We start from the raw sequence: 16,083 nt of genomic DNA on the forward strand, positions 1-16,083 counted from the left end.
TCCAACCAAATATGCCCCGAAGCCAAAACTGAACATCACGCTGTATCTGCATTTACAAAGCTTGTTTTCCCGCCAATTTTGAGTTTTAAACGGAGAAGAAAATGATGCCCCCTATCCATTCCTGGGGGTGCCATTAGAAGTGGAGTGCTCCTTATCCAAAGTTGAGGTCCATTTAACACTTGTTCTTGGGGTTCCCAAATCTAATCTTGGGTGTCTTTAGTAACTTTCTGGGGTGTCTCCAACATACTTCCGGGTGCCTTTATTACGTCTTTTGGGTGCCTTTAACAACTTTTCGAGCTGATTTCTCCAAAAGCATTTATTTCCTAAAAATACCTACAAACAAGTTTATTAGTGATAAAATGAGTCACAACTAATGTATTTATGGTGAAAATGTGTCGCACTTTCGTGCTCATCAATACGCGTGCACCGGAACTAGGGTTTGCAATGGGTTTAAAGAGGAGTCTACAGTTTCCACTCTACTCAGACACGACTCATACTTTAGCCACATAAATCGACGAACTAGGAAACTGGGTAGATAATTCTACAACACACAATTGATGAGAAACACCCGGTTATGTCTCTCCTACCACGTGTTAAAATGGCATGATGTTTCAAAATACGATCCAAGAGATATCATCAAAACACTTGAAGGAATTGCTGCTGAATCTCTGGATTCCCGAGTTCAACTTCACATTTGATTACTACTGACTAAAGAAGCTCGAAATTTATATTTGTCACTACTATATGAAAGTTGAGTATCTTCTGCTCGATAGTTGGGGTCAACCACTGAAATCGGACGTCAAACGAAGTTTCTACAATCTCCGGAGTAAAGATCGCGCAAGTAAGGACCTCCTACTACGAATTTTACTTAGGTTTTTCATCCACTCGCACAACAACAAAAATTAAGAACTCATGAGGGTCTTCTTCCTTTACAAGACGCATACAGAAAAGGTCCAAAAGGGGGAAATAACAACCCTGAAGAACAGAGGCCCCTACAGAAAATATCTTGCTTCATGTTCAGCTGCTTCACTTTGGCCTCTGCATCTCGAGCCGACTGCTTATCATGTTCCATCTCTTCATCTACCATGTTTCATTCTAGATTAAGAAACTGTCTAAAATACGAGGACCTGAACTCAACTCACTTCGACGGATCCTGACAGAATTGAGTCGCTCTCCAACCACCTCACATTGAAAACAAAGATTCTTACAGGTTTTCACCAAGCTTCCCAGGTTTACAAGATCATCAGAAGCAAGACCGTTCGTAGTTATCATTCTCATGATATAATATTTCGATAAGAGACATGGGTTCTTTAAAATTACCCTCACGCCGGTCAGTTGTCTCTCCACCCGAATCTCTTGTTGAAATCCCTCTGAAATTGTTGAACCCCGCCTCATCCACATTCTCCCAAGATCTAGCTCATTCTCACCATGAAGAGTACTCTAAAAACAAAGAGAAGATCAGATAAAGCTGCAAAGTTCAAATTACATAAGTTAAAATCAAGGGAGAAACAATACATGACTAGGGTTTGATTTACATGAGGACCGGCCTTTCCCCTAAAACCTTGTCCTCCTACAATCTCTTTAAGCTTTGTATCATCTAATCCCTTCAAGCCTTGTCCTCCCTTAATATATTCAAGCCTTGTCTTCTCATAATACCTTCAAGAATACCCTCATGCCTAGAGTCATATACTTATCCATAAATCCATCTCACATCTCATGAGATACTCGTGGATTTGTTTGGGTCCGCACTTTAACAAAGGATCAAGGAAAAATACATTTTTTTTCACGACAAAGGGTATAAACATAAAATCAAGTGATGGGCACGTCTTTGACCTAGGGAGGCAAAAATCGTGACCTACTCTAATATAAGGAGGCTTAATTAGGTCATAAAACTCTAAGTAGCATGTTTGAAGCGTTGGGACATGTCAAAAGTCCGAACGGCAGAAGGATTCCCTACCTAATTCGGATTGCTATACACTGCAGTGGGAAGACGTGAAAACTGATGACAGTACATGAGAAATTTCGGGATACTTTCTTAAAAAAAAATGTTTCTATATATATTCCCAACAACATATTAAAAGGGCGTCTCAAACGGATAAACAAGCTAGGAGATGTGGCCCCCACACCAAAGTAAGTGCAATCTGAAAAACTCCTGAAATTTTATAAGGGATTTCTGAAGTCAAAAGTATACACATATTTGATTGGCCGGACGAATTCAGAACCGAGTCATTCTTTTTGAATTAGAAAGCCTATCATATTTTCTTTGAAATTTGGGTCTGGGGACTCAAATCGGATTCTGTATGAAGAATTCACAATGATTCTCTCTAAGCATCTTAAATCTGAAATTTTCAGATGAACTCTTAAACGAAGAAAATTCTTGACAATTATGACTACTTTTATTCATTTAATGGTCGAAGATGTATGCATCATAAATGAATAAGGAGATATAAAGTTCAAGACTTACTGAGGATGTCGCAATGAAGACCGGAGTTAGGGTATCTGCATCAGCAAACTCAAGATCATCAGTACTTCTGTTAACTTTTATATCATCAGTTTGAAGATTAATATCGATTGTTTTCAAATATGAATAGAGCTATCACCTAAGAAAATGAAAATTTCATTAACATTCATTATATGATTAAAACTCATGAATCAAGAATTAATTTCAAGCATCAAGTATAATCAACGGTTTTCAACAATGCCAATTTTATTTGAAACAGAAAGGGGAATTCTGCCCAAATAAGGAATTCTAATACAAGTGTAACTCAAGGAAGAACATTAGAAGGAATTGCAAACATGGTGCACGTCCAAAAATAAATAAAGGACAATTTCTATTTTCAATTTTATCTCAAAAGGGAATCTCTTAATCTAAGGGAAAAACAATTAGAGTTAAAAGAGGAAATCAAAGGAATTTGACTCAAATAAGGAAACCAAGGTCTTTTCCCTTCCAAACTTCCTCCAAACCGTGTCCAAGCCCTTCCTATGCGTGGGAATAGTTTTCTAGGACAATGGGACGTCACTTACTCTCTCGGAATTTTTCCAGAGGGATAAAAGTCGAAGAGAATTAGGATTTTGAGGAAAATAGCCCTAATTTGGCTCAAAAAAGAAACCAGGGACTTTTCTTCTTCTAAAAATTTCCCCAAACCGTGGAAAACCCATTTTCATGCGTGAGGATGCTCTCCTAGGCCAGTGGGACGTGATTTATTCTCTCGGGATTTTTCCAGAGGGATCAAAAGTCGAAGAGAATTAGGATTTTGACGAAAAAAACCCCTAAATTCAAGAATTTTGTGAAAAAGGGATTTATTCTAAAAGAAAGGAGACCGAGCCTCTCTCATTATCTTAGACGGTTCTCTAAGTATCTCCCAAACCATTTTAGCTCATTACTCTTCAACGGAAATGAGCTCATAAGGGATTTTGACCAAAATACCCTTATATTGCGATTTTGAGTATTTTCAAAGAAGAAATCCTTGATACATCTAAGGATCGACCAAGCTCTCATATACTCATTCTAAAGGCCTCATACACGTGAATATTGATTTCTATAAATGTTAGAAGAAGGATGGGATTGGAACGAATCCAGAAAAGCAGAATTTTATGAAAAGTAAAGGGAATCTGGCTCGAAATAGGGAATTCAGGTTCATGATTTCTATAAGGCGTGGAACACTTATTTATTTCTATAAGTGTTCGAAGAAGGACGGGATTGAAACGGAATCCAGAAAAGCAGAATTTTAGGGAAAATAAAGGGAATCTGGCTCGAAACAGGGAACTCGGTTCATGATTCCAAAAGCAAAACCCGAAGCGTCAATCTCTATTTCAAGACGTGACTATGCCTAGGGTTTAGGTATATGGACTCAGACTCCCGATCCCACAAGGTCCCAATCTCTGAAGGAGTCAGACACAAAAAAAAGAGAAATTAGGGTTTAGGTACAGTACAAGAATTCAGAATTTACAAGGGATATGGACTCCATAACTTCAAAAGTAAGTACCTATACTTTCTCCTAGCCATTCACCAACATCAAGGCCATCCAGGAGACCGTTCAAAAATTCTCTCTTCCCCACATACTCGCCTATTCAGAAGTTCAAGGAATAAAGCGAGAAAATTAGGGTTTTGGCCAAGTAAACCCTAATTAACAAATTTCATTCGTTCAAGAATAAAATTTTGTCTCATCAAGACTTCATTATCATGTCATTTACGTCCAACACAAATTCCCAGGGAATTCCAAGGTCCAGAACCGATTCCAAGATCAGGGTCAGAACAACTGAAGGCTAAAGAAAAATCAATTCGAGGATTTTGAAAGTCTAAAAGAACGAATGAATTGTAACTTGCGTCTAAATTATTTGTTACCATCTATATACTCATCATAGAACAATCAAAGTTCTACTCTAAGTAAGGGACTTAATATAGATGGTGAAATTTGGATAAGGGGTAAAAATGTTATTTCAACCATATATGCAGAATTCAACTCTCAAGAAAGAGATTAAGCCCTTGGCCCTAAAGGCATCCTTAGCCACGATTTCTAGTATACGTCCCCGCGAGACACTGCTGGTCGTGATGTTTTGAATCCTAGCGCACATCCTCGACGAGATACTGTTGGTCACGTAGGTTCTGTAGAGCGTAAAACGTCCCCGTCAGACTTATGAACCAGAACAACCATAATTCCAGCATGTCTTCGCGAGATGCAGCTGAATGTGATGCCATTATTCCTAGTATACATCCTCAACGAGATGATGCTGGTCATGTAGGCTCTGTATATGCGTAAATACGTTCCCGACGGACTTATGACCCAAAGCGGAGATTTGCATATCTCCTGTAAGCACGACTCACCCTATTTGAGATCAATGACTTATTCCTAGTACATCATCGCGAGATACACTGGTCATGTCTGCTTTAGGATCTAACTCGACTTACTGAGGTTTCCGAATAATTCCTAGGACATCCCCGCAAGATACGCTGGTTATTCTGCCTTCGGGCCCTTTAGACGGGCTCATAGAACATTCTTTCGGTATACACTGGTCTTGGTGGCCCATCATATGGACACACAGTTGATTCCTAGCACATCTCTGCAAGATACGCTGGTCAAAGACAAGTGAGCCAAAGTCTCGCAGAGGTATTAATTGGGAGTACAAAGCCTTTTCTTTCTCTCGGGGACGAGTCCCAGCTGGCCATAGAGAGATCCGGATCCGTTAAGAAAATCTTGGAGATATTTTGATCCGTCTGCAAAATCTCGGAGAGATTCAAATCTCTCTGCAAAATCACAGAGATATTTTGAGCCGTCTGTAAAATCTCGGAGAGATTCAAATCTCTCTGCAAAATCACAGAGAGATTTTGATCCGTCCGTAAAGTCTCGGAGAGATTCAAATCTCTTAGCAAAATCACAAGATTTTGATCCTTCTGCAAAATCTCGGAGAGATTCAAATCTCTCTGCAAAATCTCAAAGAGATTTAAATCTCTTCGCAAAATCTCGAAGAGATTCAAATCTCTCTGCAAAATCTCGCAGAAATTCAAATCTCTCCTCAAAATCTTGGGCGGCACATGCCTTACCTAGGGCTCAAACCTATTTCTCAGCCTCTCAAACACACTCACGGAAGGTAAATTGAGCCTGAATTGCACATATCTATCCAAAAAACGTGGACATTTAATTCATTTCAAATAAGTCGTATCTTGCTCAGACCAATAAAAATAAGCTCTCTTGATCTCCGTACGCTCAACAAAGGGATCCACAAACATCATATGGTCTTCATGTGACATATGTGACCGACTTTGGAGACAGGGAGATCAGTCTCAGCTCCTCTCAAACTCTGCACACGATTCCTGAGGAATTCCATACCTTTTCACGTGACTCATCCTAGTCATTCTCACAAATCAGAGAATATCTCTCTATCTTGGCCAACTCGGCTAAAGAGAATATTTCTCTCTCAACACACATCATCGCAAAAGCTGACTCAGCTTCACACAAATGGGGGTATATCAATTAGGGTTTTGGTCTGGTGGTCTACGACACGTGTGAGGAATACCCGACTTATTTCTCACCGCAAAAGACAGTAAAGGCGGTGGAATAATGAGATAAATTCAACCTAGTTTATCCTTATTCCTGAAGAGACGGGAGAACTGCTCCACACGACACGGAAAGTAATCCTTATCTTCACCGACCTGAGATTAGAGAATTCATCTATAAATAGGTCCTCTATTTTTCCAAGATACGATCATCTTTCTCATAACCTCTCACAACAATAATTTGTTCCCTGATCTCTCTCTTCATCTTCTTCCCTCCCTTAGACCAACCCTAAATATCTTCCCTGTGACTGAAGCAGCTTTTCAACGGACACCGTGCGTGGTTTAGGCGAAGATTGTTCGTGCTCAACCTCCCGTAATTCACTTTCAGAAACCCTAGAATCCCATTTCTAACCTCTCACCGATTAGGTGACTACAACATCAAATGAATGTCTCACAAAAATCATGTAAGATGTTACCATGAGATTTTCACATGATCATCTTTTGACTTTCGTCAAGAATATAAGATGAACTTGGTTAAAGCGAAAGCTTACCAACAAATATTTCGAGAAATATGTAAGCGAGTTAAACTCAGCTCGAAATATCAAATGTGTATAATTGAATTCTATATAGCTATACGACTTTTGTCTCAAATAAGAGATAAAGTAGATAGACTTTTGAGTGATAGATGAGTTCAAGTCTCCACATACCTTTTGTTGATGAAGTTCTAAAAGCTCCCATTAGTAGTTCTTCGTCTTCAATCGGTCAACGACGTGAAGTCTAATGTTCAACTAATCCGAAACTTAGATATAAGTAGACTAGAAATCAAAACTTATAGTTTTGGAAACTAAGCTTGACAAACAAGCTTGAGATAACAACGCTTGCGAGTTCGACCGAGCAGTGCTCTAACACTTTGCCCTCATGGAGAGGGGCTTCGCGTTCTGTACTGGAGGAGCATGTTATTGCAATTTTTATTGCGAATATAGTGGCTGAAATATTTATTGGGTAGGTTTCCCCGAGTCCACTAGCTTATAATGGCCTATGACTAGTGACTGAGTGTTTATCAAATGTCAATGTGTCGTTTTTGATCGTTCATTTATCCCGTGATTCACATTCACTTAAGGGTGAATAAGATATTCTTGTATGTGCGTGCAGCCTATCGTCTTTCATGCTCCCGGTCTTGAAGCCGGGTTAGCCTGAAGTTCACTCGTATTTGGTATATTTTGCAACTAAATCGGGTCTAACCTAATGTGTTGTGGCGTAGGTTGTTTTCTTTATGCAGTCATGGTTCTGTCAACTATCTGAGTACGGGCGGTATTTGCTTCTTAATAATGGATATACACCAATCGAAAAGTTACCCCAACCATGAAAGCATGAAAAGAATCATTTTTTTTTCTTTATGTACAAGTTCAGAACAAGTTTGATATGGACATCAAACAACTTTGAATTAAATTTCTCTGTTTTACACCTATTTCAAGCTTATGAACTGAACTAAGTTAACCCAATTTAAGTCATCCTATTAAAAACTATGTCCACCTACATGAAAAGCAAAGGGAATATTTCTGTAAATGAAAATCGGTTTGATTACAATAAAACCTCTGTATAAGAATATCCTATTTTTGATGGTGGTTTTTAGCTTAGGGTTAAATCGTAAAACCGTACAACTGACATGACGTCACTATGACCATTAACACATTTATTGAATCGATCATCATGCCTACGTAAGAATCACCAGGGTACCTTTTTTTATGTGTCATGTTCCATGGCAGAACCCTTAACATTGACCGACATCATCTATGCCAAACCCTAATTCTCATCCTACCGCGCCAAGGCATGCCAACCATGCCAGCCGCACCGCTGTGCCAATGGCAAACCATGCCAGCCACATCTCCGCACCAAGGCATGCCAGCCTCACCACTGTGCCAATGGTAAACCATGCCAGCCACATCTCCGCGCCAAGGCATGCCAACCATGCCAGCCGCACCACTATGCCAATGGCAAACCACGCCAGCCACTTCTCTGCGCCAAGGCATGCCAACCATGCCAGCCGCACCACTATGTCAATGGCAAACCATGCCATCCACATCTTCGTGCCAAGGCATGCCAACCATGCAAGCCGCACCACTGTCCCAATGGAAAACCATGTCAGTCACATCTCCGCGCCAAGGCATGCCAACCATGCGAGCCGCACCACTGTGCCAATGGCAAACCATGCCAGCCACGTCTACCACGCCAAGTCATGCCAACCATGCTAGCCGCACCATACGCCAATGGCATGCCAAACCCTTGGCCCCACCATGCCAAGCCAACCGCACCTTGCCTTGGACCCAACTATGCTAGCCGCCCCATGCGCCAATGGCATGCCAAACCCTTGGCCCCACCATGACAAGCCAACCACACCTTGCCTTGGCCCCACCATGCCAAGCCATCTGCGCCATTGTCCTTTGCCCCACCATGCCGGCCTTCCCTATACGGCTACCAAAATGAAGGCGTGTGACAATCAACGGCCACCCTTCCATCCTAGATGCAAATCCTAGCCGTCCAAGGTCGCCAAACAACGCATGGTAACCTTTGGTCCAAAATCCTAGTTTTTGCCACGCCAAACCGCGCCAAGGCATGCCATGCCACATGTGCCAATGGCATGCCAACCACCTTGCCGCGTCATACCATGCCGGCTTTCCCCATGCGGCTACCAAACGAAAGAGTGCGACGATCAACATCCACCCCTCCATCCTGGATGCAAATCCTAGTCGTCTAAGGTCGCCAAACAACACATGATAACCTTTGGCCAAAAACCCTAGTTTTGGACACGCCAAACAACGCCAAGGCATGCCATGCCACATGTGCCAATGACATGCCAACCACCTTGCCACGCCATACCGTGCCGACCTTCCCCATGCGGCTACCAAAACGAAGGCGTGCGACGATCAACGGCTACCCTTCCATCCTAGATGCAAATCCTTGCCGTCCAAGGTCGCCAAACAACGCATGGTAGCCTTGGGCCCAAAACCCTAGTTTTGTCCACGCCAAACCGCGCCAAGGCATGCCATGCCACATGTGCCAATAGAATGCCAACCACCTTGCCGCGCCATACCATGCCGTCCTTCCCCATGCGACTACCAAAACGAAGGCGTGCGATGATCAACGCCCACCCTTCCATCCTGGATGCAAATCCTAGCCGTCCAAGGTCGCCAAACAACCGAATGGTAACCTTTGGCCCAAAACCCTAGTTTTGGCCACGCCAAACCGCGCCAAGGAATGCCATGCCACATCTGGCAATGGCATGCCAACCACCTTGCCGCGCCATACCATGCCGGCATCCCCCCATGCGGCTACCAAAGCGAAGGCGTGCGACGATCAACGGCCACCCTTCCATCCTAGATGCAAATCCTAGCCGTCCAAGGTCGCCAAAAAACTCATGGTAACCTTTGGCCCAAAACCCTAGTTTTGGCCACGCCAAACCGTGCCAAGGCATGCTATGCCACATGTGCCAATGGCATGCCAACCACTTTGCCGCGCCATACCATGCCGACTTTCCCCATGCGGCTACCAAAACGAAGGCGTGCGACGATCAACGTCCACCCTTCCATCCTAGATGCAAATCCTAGCCGTCCAAGGTCGCCAAACAACGCATGGTAACCTTTGGCCTAAAACCCTAGTTTTGGCCACACCAAACAGCGCCAAGGCATGCCATGCCACATGTGCCAATGGCATGCCAACCACCTTACTGCGCCATACCATGCCGACCTTCCCCATGAGGCTACCAAAACGAAGGCGTGCGATGATCAACGACCACCCTTCCATCCTAGATGCAAATCCTAGCCGTCCAAGGTCGCCAAACAACGCATGGTAACCTTTGGCCCAAAACTTTAGTTTTGGCCACGCCAAACCGCGCTAAGGCATGCCATGCCACATGTGCCAATGGCATGCCAACCATCTTGTCGCGCCATACCATGCCGGACTTCCCCACGGGGCTACCAAAACGAAGGCGTGCGACGATCAACGACCACCCTTCCATCCTTGATGAAAATCCTAGCCGTCCAAGGTCGCCAAACAATGCATGGTAACCTTTGGCCCAGAACCCTAGTTTTGGCCACGCCATACCGCGTCAAGGCATGACATGTCACATGTGCCAATGGCATGCCAACCACCTTGCCGCACCATACCATGCCGTCCTTCCTTATGCGGCTACCAAAACGAAGGCCTTTTCATCTAAGATGCAGATCTTAGCCACACATGGAAACCTTTGGCCCTAGTTTAGTCGCGCCTAAACAAAGCCAAAACCCTAACTTTTGGCCGCGCCTAAAATGGGCCATATTAAAGCCATACTGATCATACTTTCATGCCACTGGCTACCAAACGAAAGGTTGCAATAATCAACGGCTACCTTCCTCTTAAGGTGCAAAGTGTCGACCGTTGAAGGTCACCACCGAGCCGGCAAGTCTCCCAAGCTCAACTTGACAGACAAAAACAACATGCTACATGTTTTCCACGAAAACACTCGAGACATCAACACATGTCACAACTAGGGGATGCTCATTGGGTATTGGTTTGGCGGTTTACAGCGTGCGGCGTACACTACGCTCGTTATAAGAAAGTGTCATAAGGATGAGGCGGTTAGTAAAATACATGGAGTAACGGTGAAACGCTTTCTTTTATGGAACATCAATTCCAAGCGTTACTGGTTACCACCTCCTCCCATTTACTCACCCGTTTTCCATTTCTTAATGAAACCAGAGTACGTTTCACTTCGACTTGTATAAATAGGCATTACCTATTTCCACCGAATAACAAATTCAGGTCAGGAGGATACAACACTCCGAAAACATTTGCTAGCTTTCCATCTGTTAGCTTCCCACTTTCTGATACAAGCCGTAAAACAACTACTCTTCCAGAATCAACTATTCTGGTCTCAACACTTTCTTCGCTTCCCTCCTCAAAACCAACCCTTCTCCTTCACTTTGTGACTGAAGCAAGTCTGGAACGACCATTTCTTGGTTTAGGCCGGATTTGTACAGATTGATCTCTCGAATCTAAAGTACTCCCTTGCAGTACATTTTTTAGGGTTTAAATTCGTTTCTCACCCACACACCCGAAATTACCAAAATTAGCAGAAACCGTTTTCACCCTCAAATAATTGGCGACCATAGTGGGAGATTTATCTTTCGGTTACAATGTTAATTTTCGACCATCGATCTCATGTTTCGACCCAGACATCAAGGCGGTAGAAGTAGGCGATCCGCTCAGGGATCGACGACTCAGTCACCAGACGACCCGATTATCAGTCTTGACACCGCGAGGGATGACTGGGGACTGCCTAGAGGTTAAAAGCGAATGATCCAACCAGGGATCGATGACTATCAGATGAGACGACTGGGGAATTTCCACAATCACGGCGATGCCTTCCGTAAAACTCGGTCTTACACTCGGAAGATTCCCTTTTTATCAGGAGACCTGAAAAACCGAGTAAGTATTACCTAAAAAAAATACATGGTTTGCTATTTCAAGTTTTCACGGTAATGATGAAACCGATAGCCATGTTATGTTTCACCCCATGTCATCTATCGACACGCAACACTTACGGTTCCATGGTATTCCTGGGTAAGACAACATCATTCCCAAAACAATCCATTCCAAAACAACTCATTCCAAAATAATAATCCAAAACCCTCAAGGTAACATTTGTCTATCAACCCAAAAATCCAGGAAATCAAAACCATAAACTAGGCGTCTCATTTTCCTTTCAAAAAAAAAAAAACCTAAAAATAAGAAGTTCAGAAGACAGAAATACATTCAAGGAAAGTTTTTCAACAATGGATTGCTCTTCTTAGCAAGAGCCTCCTTCGTGCTTTGGAGATCCGCCCTCTTCAACTTCAGCTTCCTGGACAATTTTTCGACTTCCGCTTCCTGATTCTTCACCATATCCGCAGAAGGACCTTTGACTGTTTCGACCATCAACTTTTCAACCTCAGAGAAACCTTCAACGAACCAACGAACATTGAACTCGAAGTTTACACACATGTCACGATGGAACCTCCAGCTCGAGATTACATCCTCGGAAACAGTATTGCCGGTCACGTTGCACATGTCGTCAATCGAAGACAAAGCTTCCTCCACACACTTAACCAACACAAATCGACTAGTAACCTTCTTGGTCGTGGCGATATGTCTGTAGATTTCTCATATCTTGATGTATAGCGCCGCATGTTTGGTTGGCACGCTAAATCCCCCGATCAACACATGATCCGGATAAGGAACCAGGTATGGAGGGTTGAAAGTGGCGCCCGCGTCTACATCAGCAACCGGCAAGGGATTCCTAACGACAATTGCACTTCTGGCCACTGGAGTACTCTCCATTGTCTGATTCACAACGATGTTTTCATCTCGATCAACATCCATTCTAAGGTCGCCCGGTGCGGCTGTCACAATTGGAGACAAAGCTGTATCACCACCAGTCTCCGTCTCAGGGCCATCTTCAGAAACGGTTTCTCCCTATGACATCACAGGTTAGATATTTTCCAAAGAGAAATAAAAAAAATGCGGGAGACTCACTGATTCGCTTTCAGACTGTCTAGAGGAAGATTCAGCACTGCTGTCGGAAGAACTACTCTCGCCAACACTGAACTCTGAGCTTTCATCCTTCTCGGGTACCCCATCGCCACAGATAGGCTCAGCACTGCCACCCTCCGTCTCGAGAAGCGATGTTTTCTGACTACTTGCAAGTTTGGTAAAGACGTTCACGCTGCTGAAACCCTAGGAAAGATACAAAGACGGATACTCAGGAAAGAAATAAGGATACACACGATCCAACTAAAGTCAAGAGGAAAATCACACGTACCCGCATATTGGACGAACTGAAAGTCGGTAGGGCTGTCGAAACTGACTGGGAACCATCTGCACGACTTTTAGATCTTCGCTCCTTCACTTGGAGACTATCTGCATTCGGGCTAACGGATTTTCGCTTGGGCGAAGAAGGATCCCTCAGCAGTGGATGCTCCGCTAAATCCGCAGGAGAAGGCTTACCGCGACGGTTTTCTACCACATCATTCACGAATCCATGGAAAAAGAGAAACTCATCCTGCCAAAATATGTTATATTTGGAGGTTGTTGATGGATTTCGTTCCCCAAGCAGGAAAGGGAGACTTTTACCCGACACAAGAACAGTAGCATCGAGAACAGTTGGCAACGAGACTTCTGGAACAACCGGCTGACGAACAAGTGAGACCCCTTGGACAAAACCCATATGTCGAGCCGCCCTATCGATATTGTAAGAGACTGCTTTGCAAGATCCTCTAAAGAAAGGTGGCACATAACCGGGTGTGCAGCTTCGCATGAACACCATCTCTCCAACACTCATATCCTCTTTATCAGAAGACAAAGACATGCTCGGAGCAGGAGCAAAAGTACTGATCTGAGTTATGGACGCATGCATCAGAGCCCATGGACGAAAACTGACCGTGTGCGAGTTCTCAAAGAATCCAACCAGGTTCAAACCAATCTTTGGGCACCTATTCGACCAGCGCAGTAGCCTAGAGCCACCCCGAGACTCGGGAAGTACGACCAACGGTTTTGGAGCATACCTTTCGAAGTTCTCCCACAACCACGCTTGGAGAAAGGCGACATGAATATACGAATCCACTTTCATGTAACCATTTGAAGCACACATGTCCGCGACTAGCTGATCCAAGTGTGTGTACAGAGAACCAAGAAACAAGCCGCCAATAGGGAGAACGACACCTTTTGCCAATTTTATGGAAAACTTGATAAGTTCCTGTCTTATCTCTTTCTTACCCGATCCGTCATCGAAAATATCTCTGGATAACCAAAGAGCCAAGAACTCCGCGACATGAAGCGTATTATTCTTCTGATTCGGCTCCAACTCATCGGGAAACCACTGAGACACCCACCATCCATGGAAGCACCTCGTCTCGTTTTCTTTCCGAACGAATACTTTTGATTTCGCAACCAGAGCGGCGTGCATTTCTTCTTCATCTGCAGACAATTTGACATCGAGGTTTCCTATCACAGGAAGGTTCAGCAACACGGCCACGCTCTCTAAGGAGATAGTCATTTCACCCCACCTGTATATGGCCGTGTGAGTGTCTGGACACCATCTGGAAATAAAATCAACCAAGCCTGGAACATCTTTCCTAATTTGTAGTACTGCGGAAGTCGCGACAGCATCAATGATCTGCGCCTTGGTCAAAGTGGCTTTTACACATTCTTGGCTCATCATGAATCACATCCATTTCTCAAAGGGACGCAACGGACTCACAGAGATTTTAAAGCCAATAGGAGAAGCATGATACTCTTTCCTCTGAAGACAAAACCTTATTATACCTCCTGGACGAACCGACCGGGCCTCTCCTTCACTTTCCGGACCAGTCAGAAGAATCGACACATATTTGGGATGATTTTTCCTAATCGTGGCAGATGTTGTAAAGAACTCATCATCTATGTTCGGCTTGGAATTGCCAACATCTTTTGGTACGACAGAACTTTTCTCAAATGACATCCTAACGAAAATTCTCTCACGCTACTTCCACCTTCGAAATAACTACAATGGAACAATACGAAGAGAAATTATTACGAAAAGTGCATGGAAATTATTTTATCAGACACGGGAGATCCATCCTGGACGCAAGCCAATTTGTTTCAAAGTCATAATGCGCATAGGCAAAGAAATGGGGACTGACATACCCTGCATCACCACCTCATTCCAAGACCATACCCTGCAGCGGGAAATTTGCGCCCGACCGAGGAGGCGCGCCCCACCACGGGAACCATACACACGGTCACACCAGGAAAAAGGAGTAAACCCTAGAAGCTAAGTTTTCACGGGAAGGGAATGACAATTACCAGCTCATGCATGCCTACTTTGAACGGTAATTGAGGCGGCCAACATCACTAAGGTATTCACGCCTAAATGTTACTACAAGTTCATGAAAAGGTACGCCTACATCTAGGGTTTGCACTAACACAAAAAAGAAAAAAAACAAGAAAAGCAAGTTAAAGAGGAAGTGTTGGAAGACATACCTGGGATTCGCTCGTCCGCTTTACTGTTACCACACGACCAGAATTAAAAAAATATAGGTGTGAAGTAAAAGGAGAGGCCGACCCTCCTTTTATAGGCGTGATACTTGGGAGTTTGAATAAGGAAAGGACTTCCTATTTGAGTCAAGTAAGGAATAGTGGCAACCAGGCCCGCGAAGACCAATCACCATGCCAAGACCGTCCGCGACATTGCCTTGGCCTCACCATGATAAGTCGTCCACCATGCTTGCCTCGCCAGGACCACGCCATGCCTTGGCCCCACATGTCAAGCCATCCGCGCATGCTTTTCCTCACCAAACTGTGCCATTTCCTTGGCCCCACCATGCCAAGACGTCCGCTCCATGACTTGCCGCACCAACATCGACAACTCGCCAAGCCAGCGTCATGATGTTCCCTAACCCAGCCAAGGTGATGCATAGACATACTAAGCCAACGATCTTCATCTCACCACTTCACGGTCTACAGCACAAATAGAATCTACGCAAGGCCGCCAAACACGAGGATCATGGACTCTCCTTACCTCTCGAAAAGGTTAGTCGGACCTTGCTGACCATCTTTCCACGACTCGTCGTTCCGATTTTTGTCCTTGCCAGTCACCATCTTATGCTTACATCACAACAATGCTCATGTTCCGAGCTAAGCATGAGACTTAATGTTGATGGTGGTTTTTAGCTTAGGGTTAAAATCGTAAAACAGTACAACTGACATGACGTCACTATAACCATTAGCACATTTATTGAATCGATTAGCATGCCTACGTAAGAATTACCAGGGTACCTTTTTTTATGTGTCATGTTCCACGGTAGAACCCTCAACATTGACCGACATCATCTATGCCAAACCCTAATTCTCATGCTACCGCGCCAAGGCATGCCAACATGCCAGCCACACCACTGTGCCAATGGCAAAACATGCCACCCACATCTTCGCGCCAAGGCATGCCAACCATGCCAGCCGCACCACCGTGCCAATGGAAAACCATGCCAGCCACATCTCCGCGCCAAGGCATGCCAACCATGCCAGCCACATCTCCGCGC

This window comes from Papaver somniferum, chromosome 2 (genome assembly GCF_003573695.1).
Source record: "Papaver somniferum cultivar HN1 chromosome 2, ASM357369v1, whole genome shotgun sequence".
NCBI classification, from domain to species: Eukaryota; Viridiplantae; Streptophyta; class Magnoliopsida; order Ranunculales; family Papaveraceae; genus Papaver; species Papaver somniferum.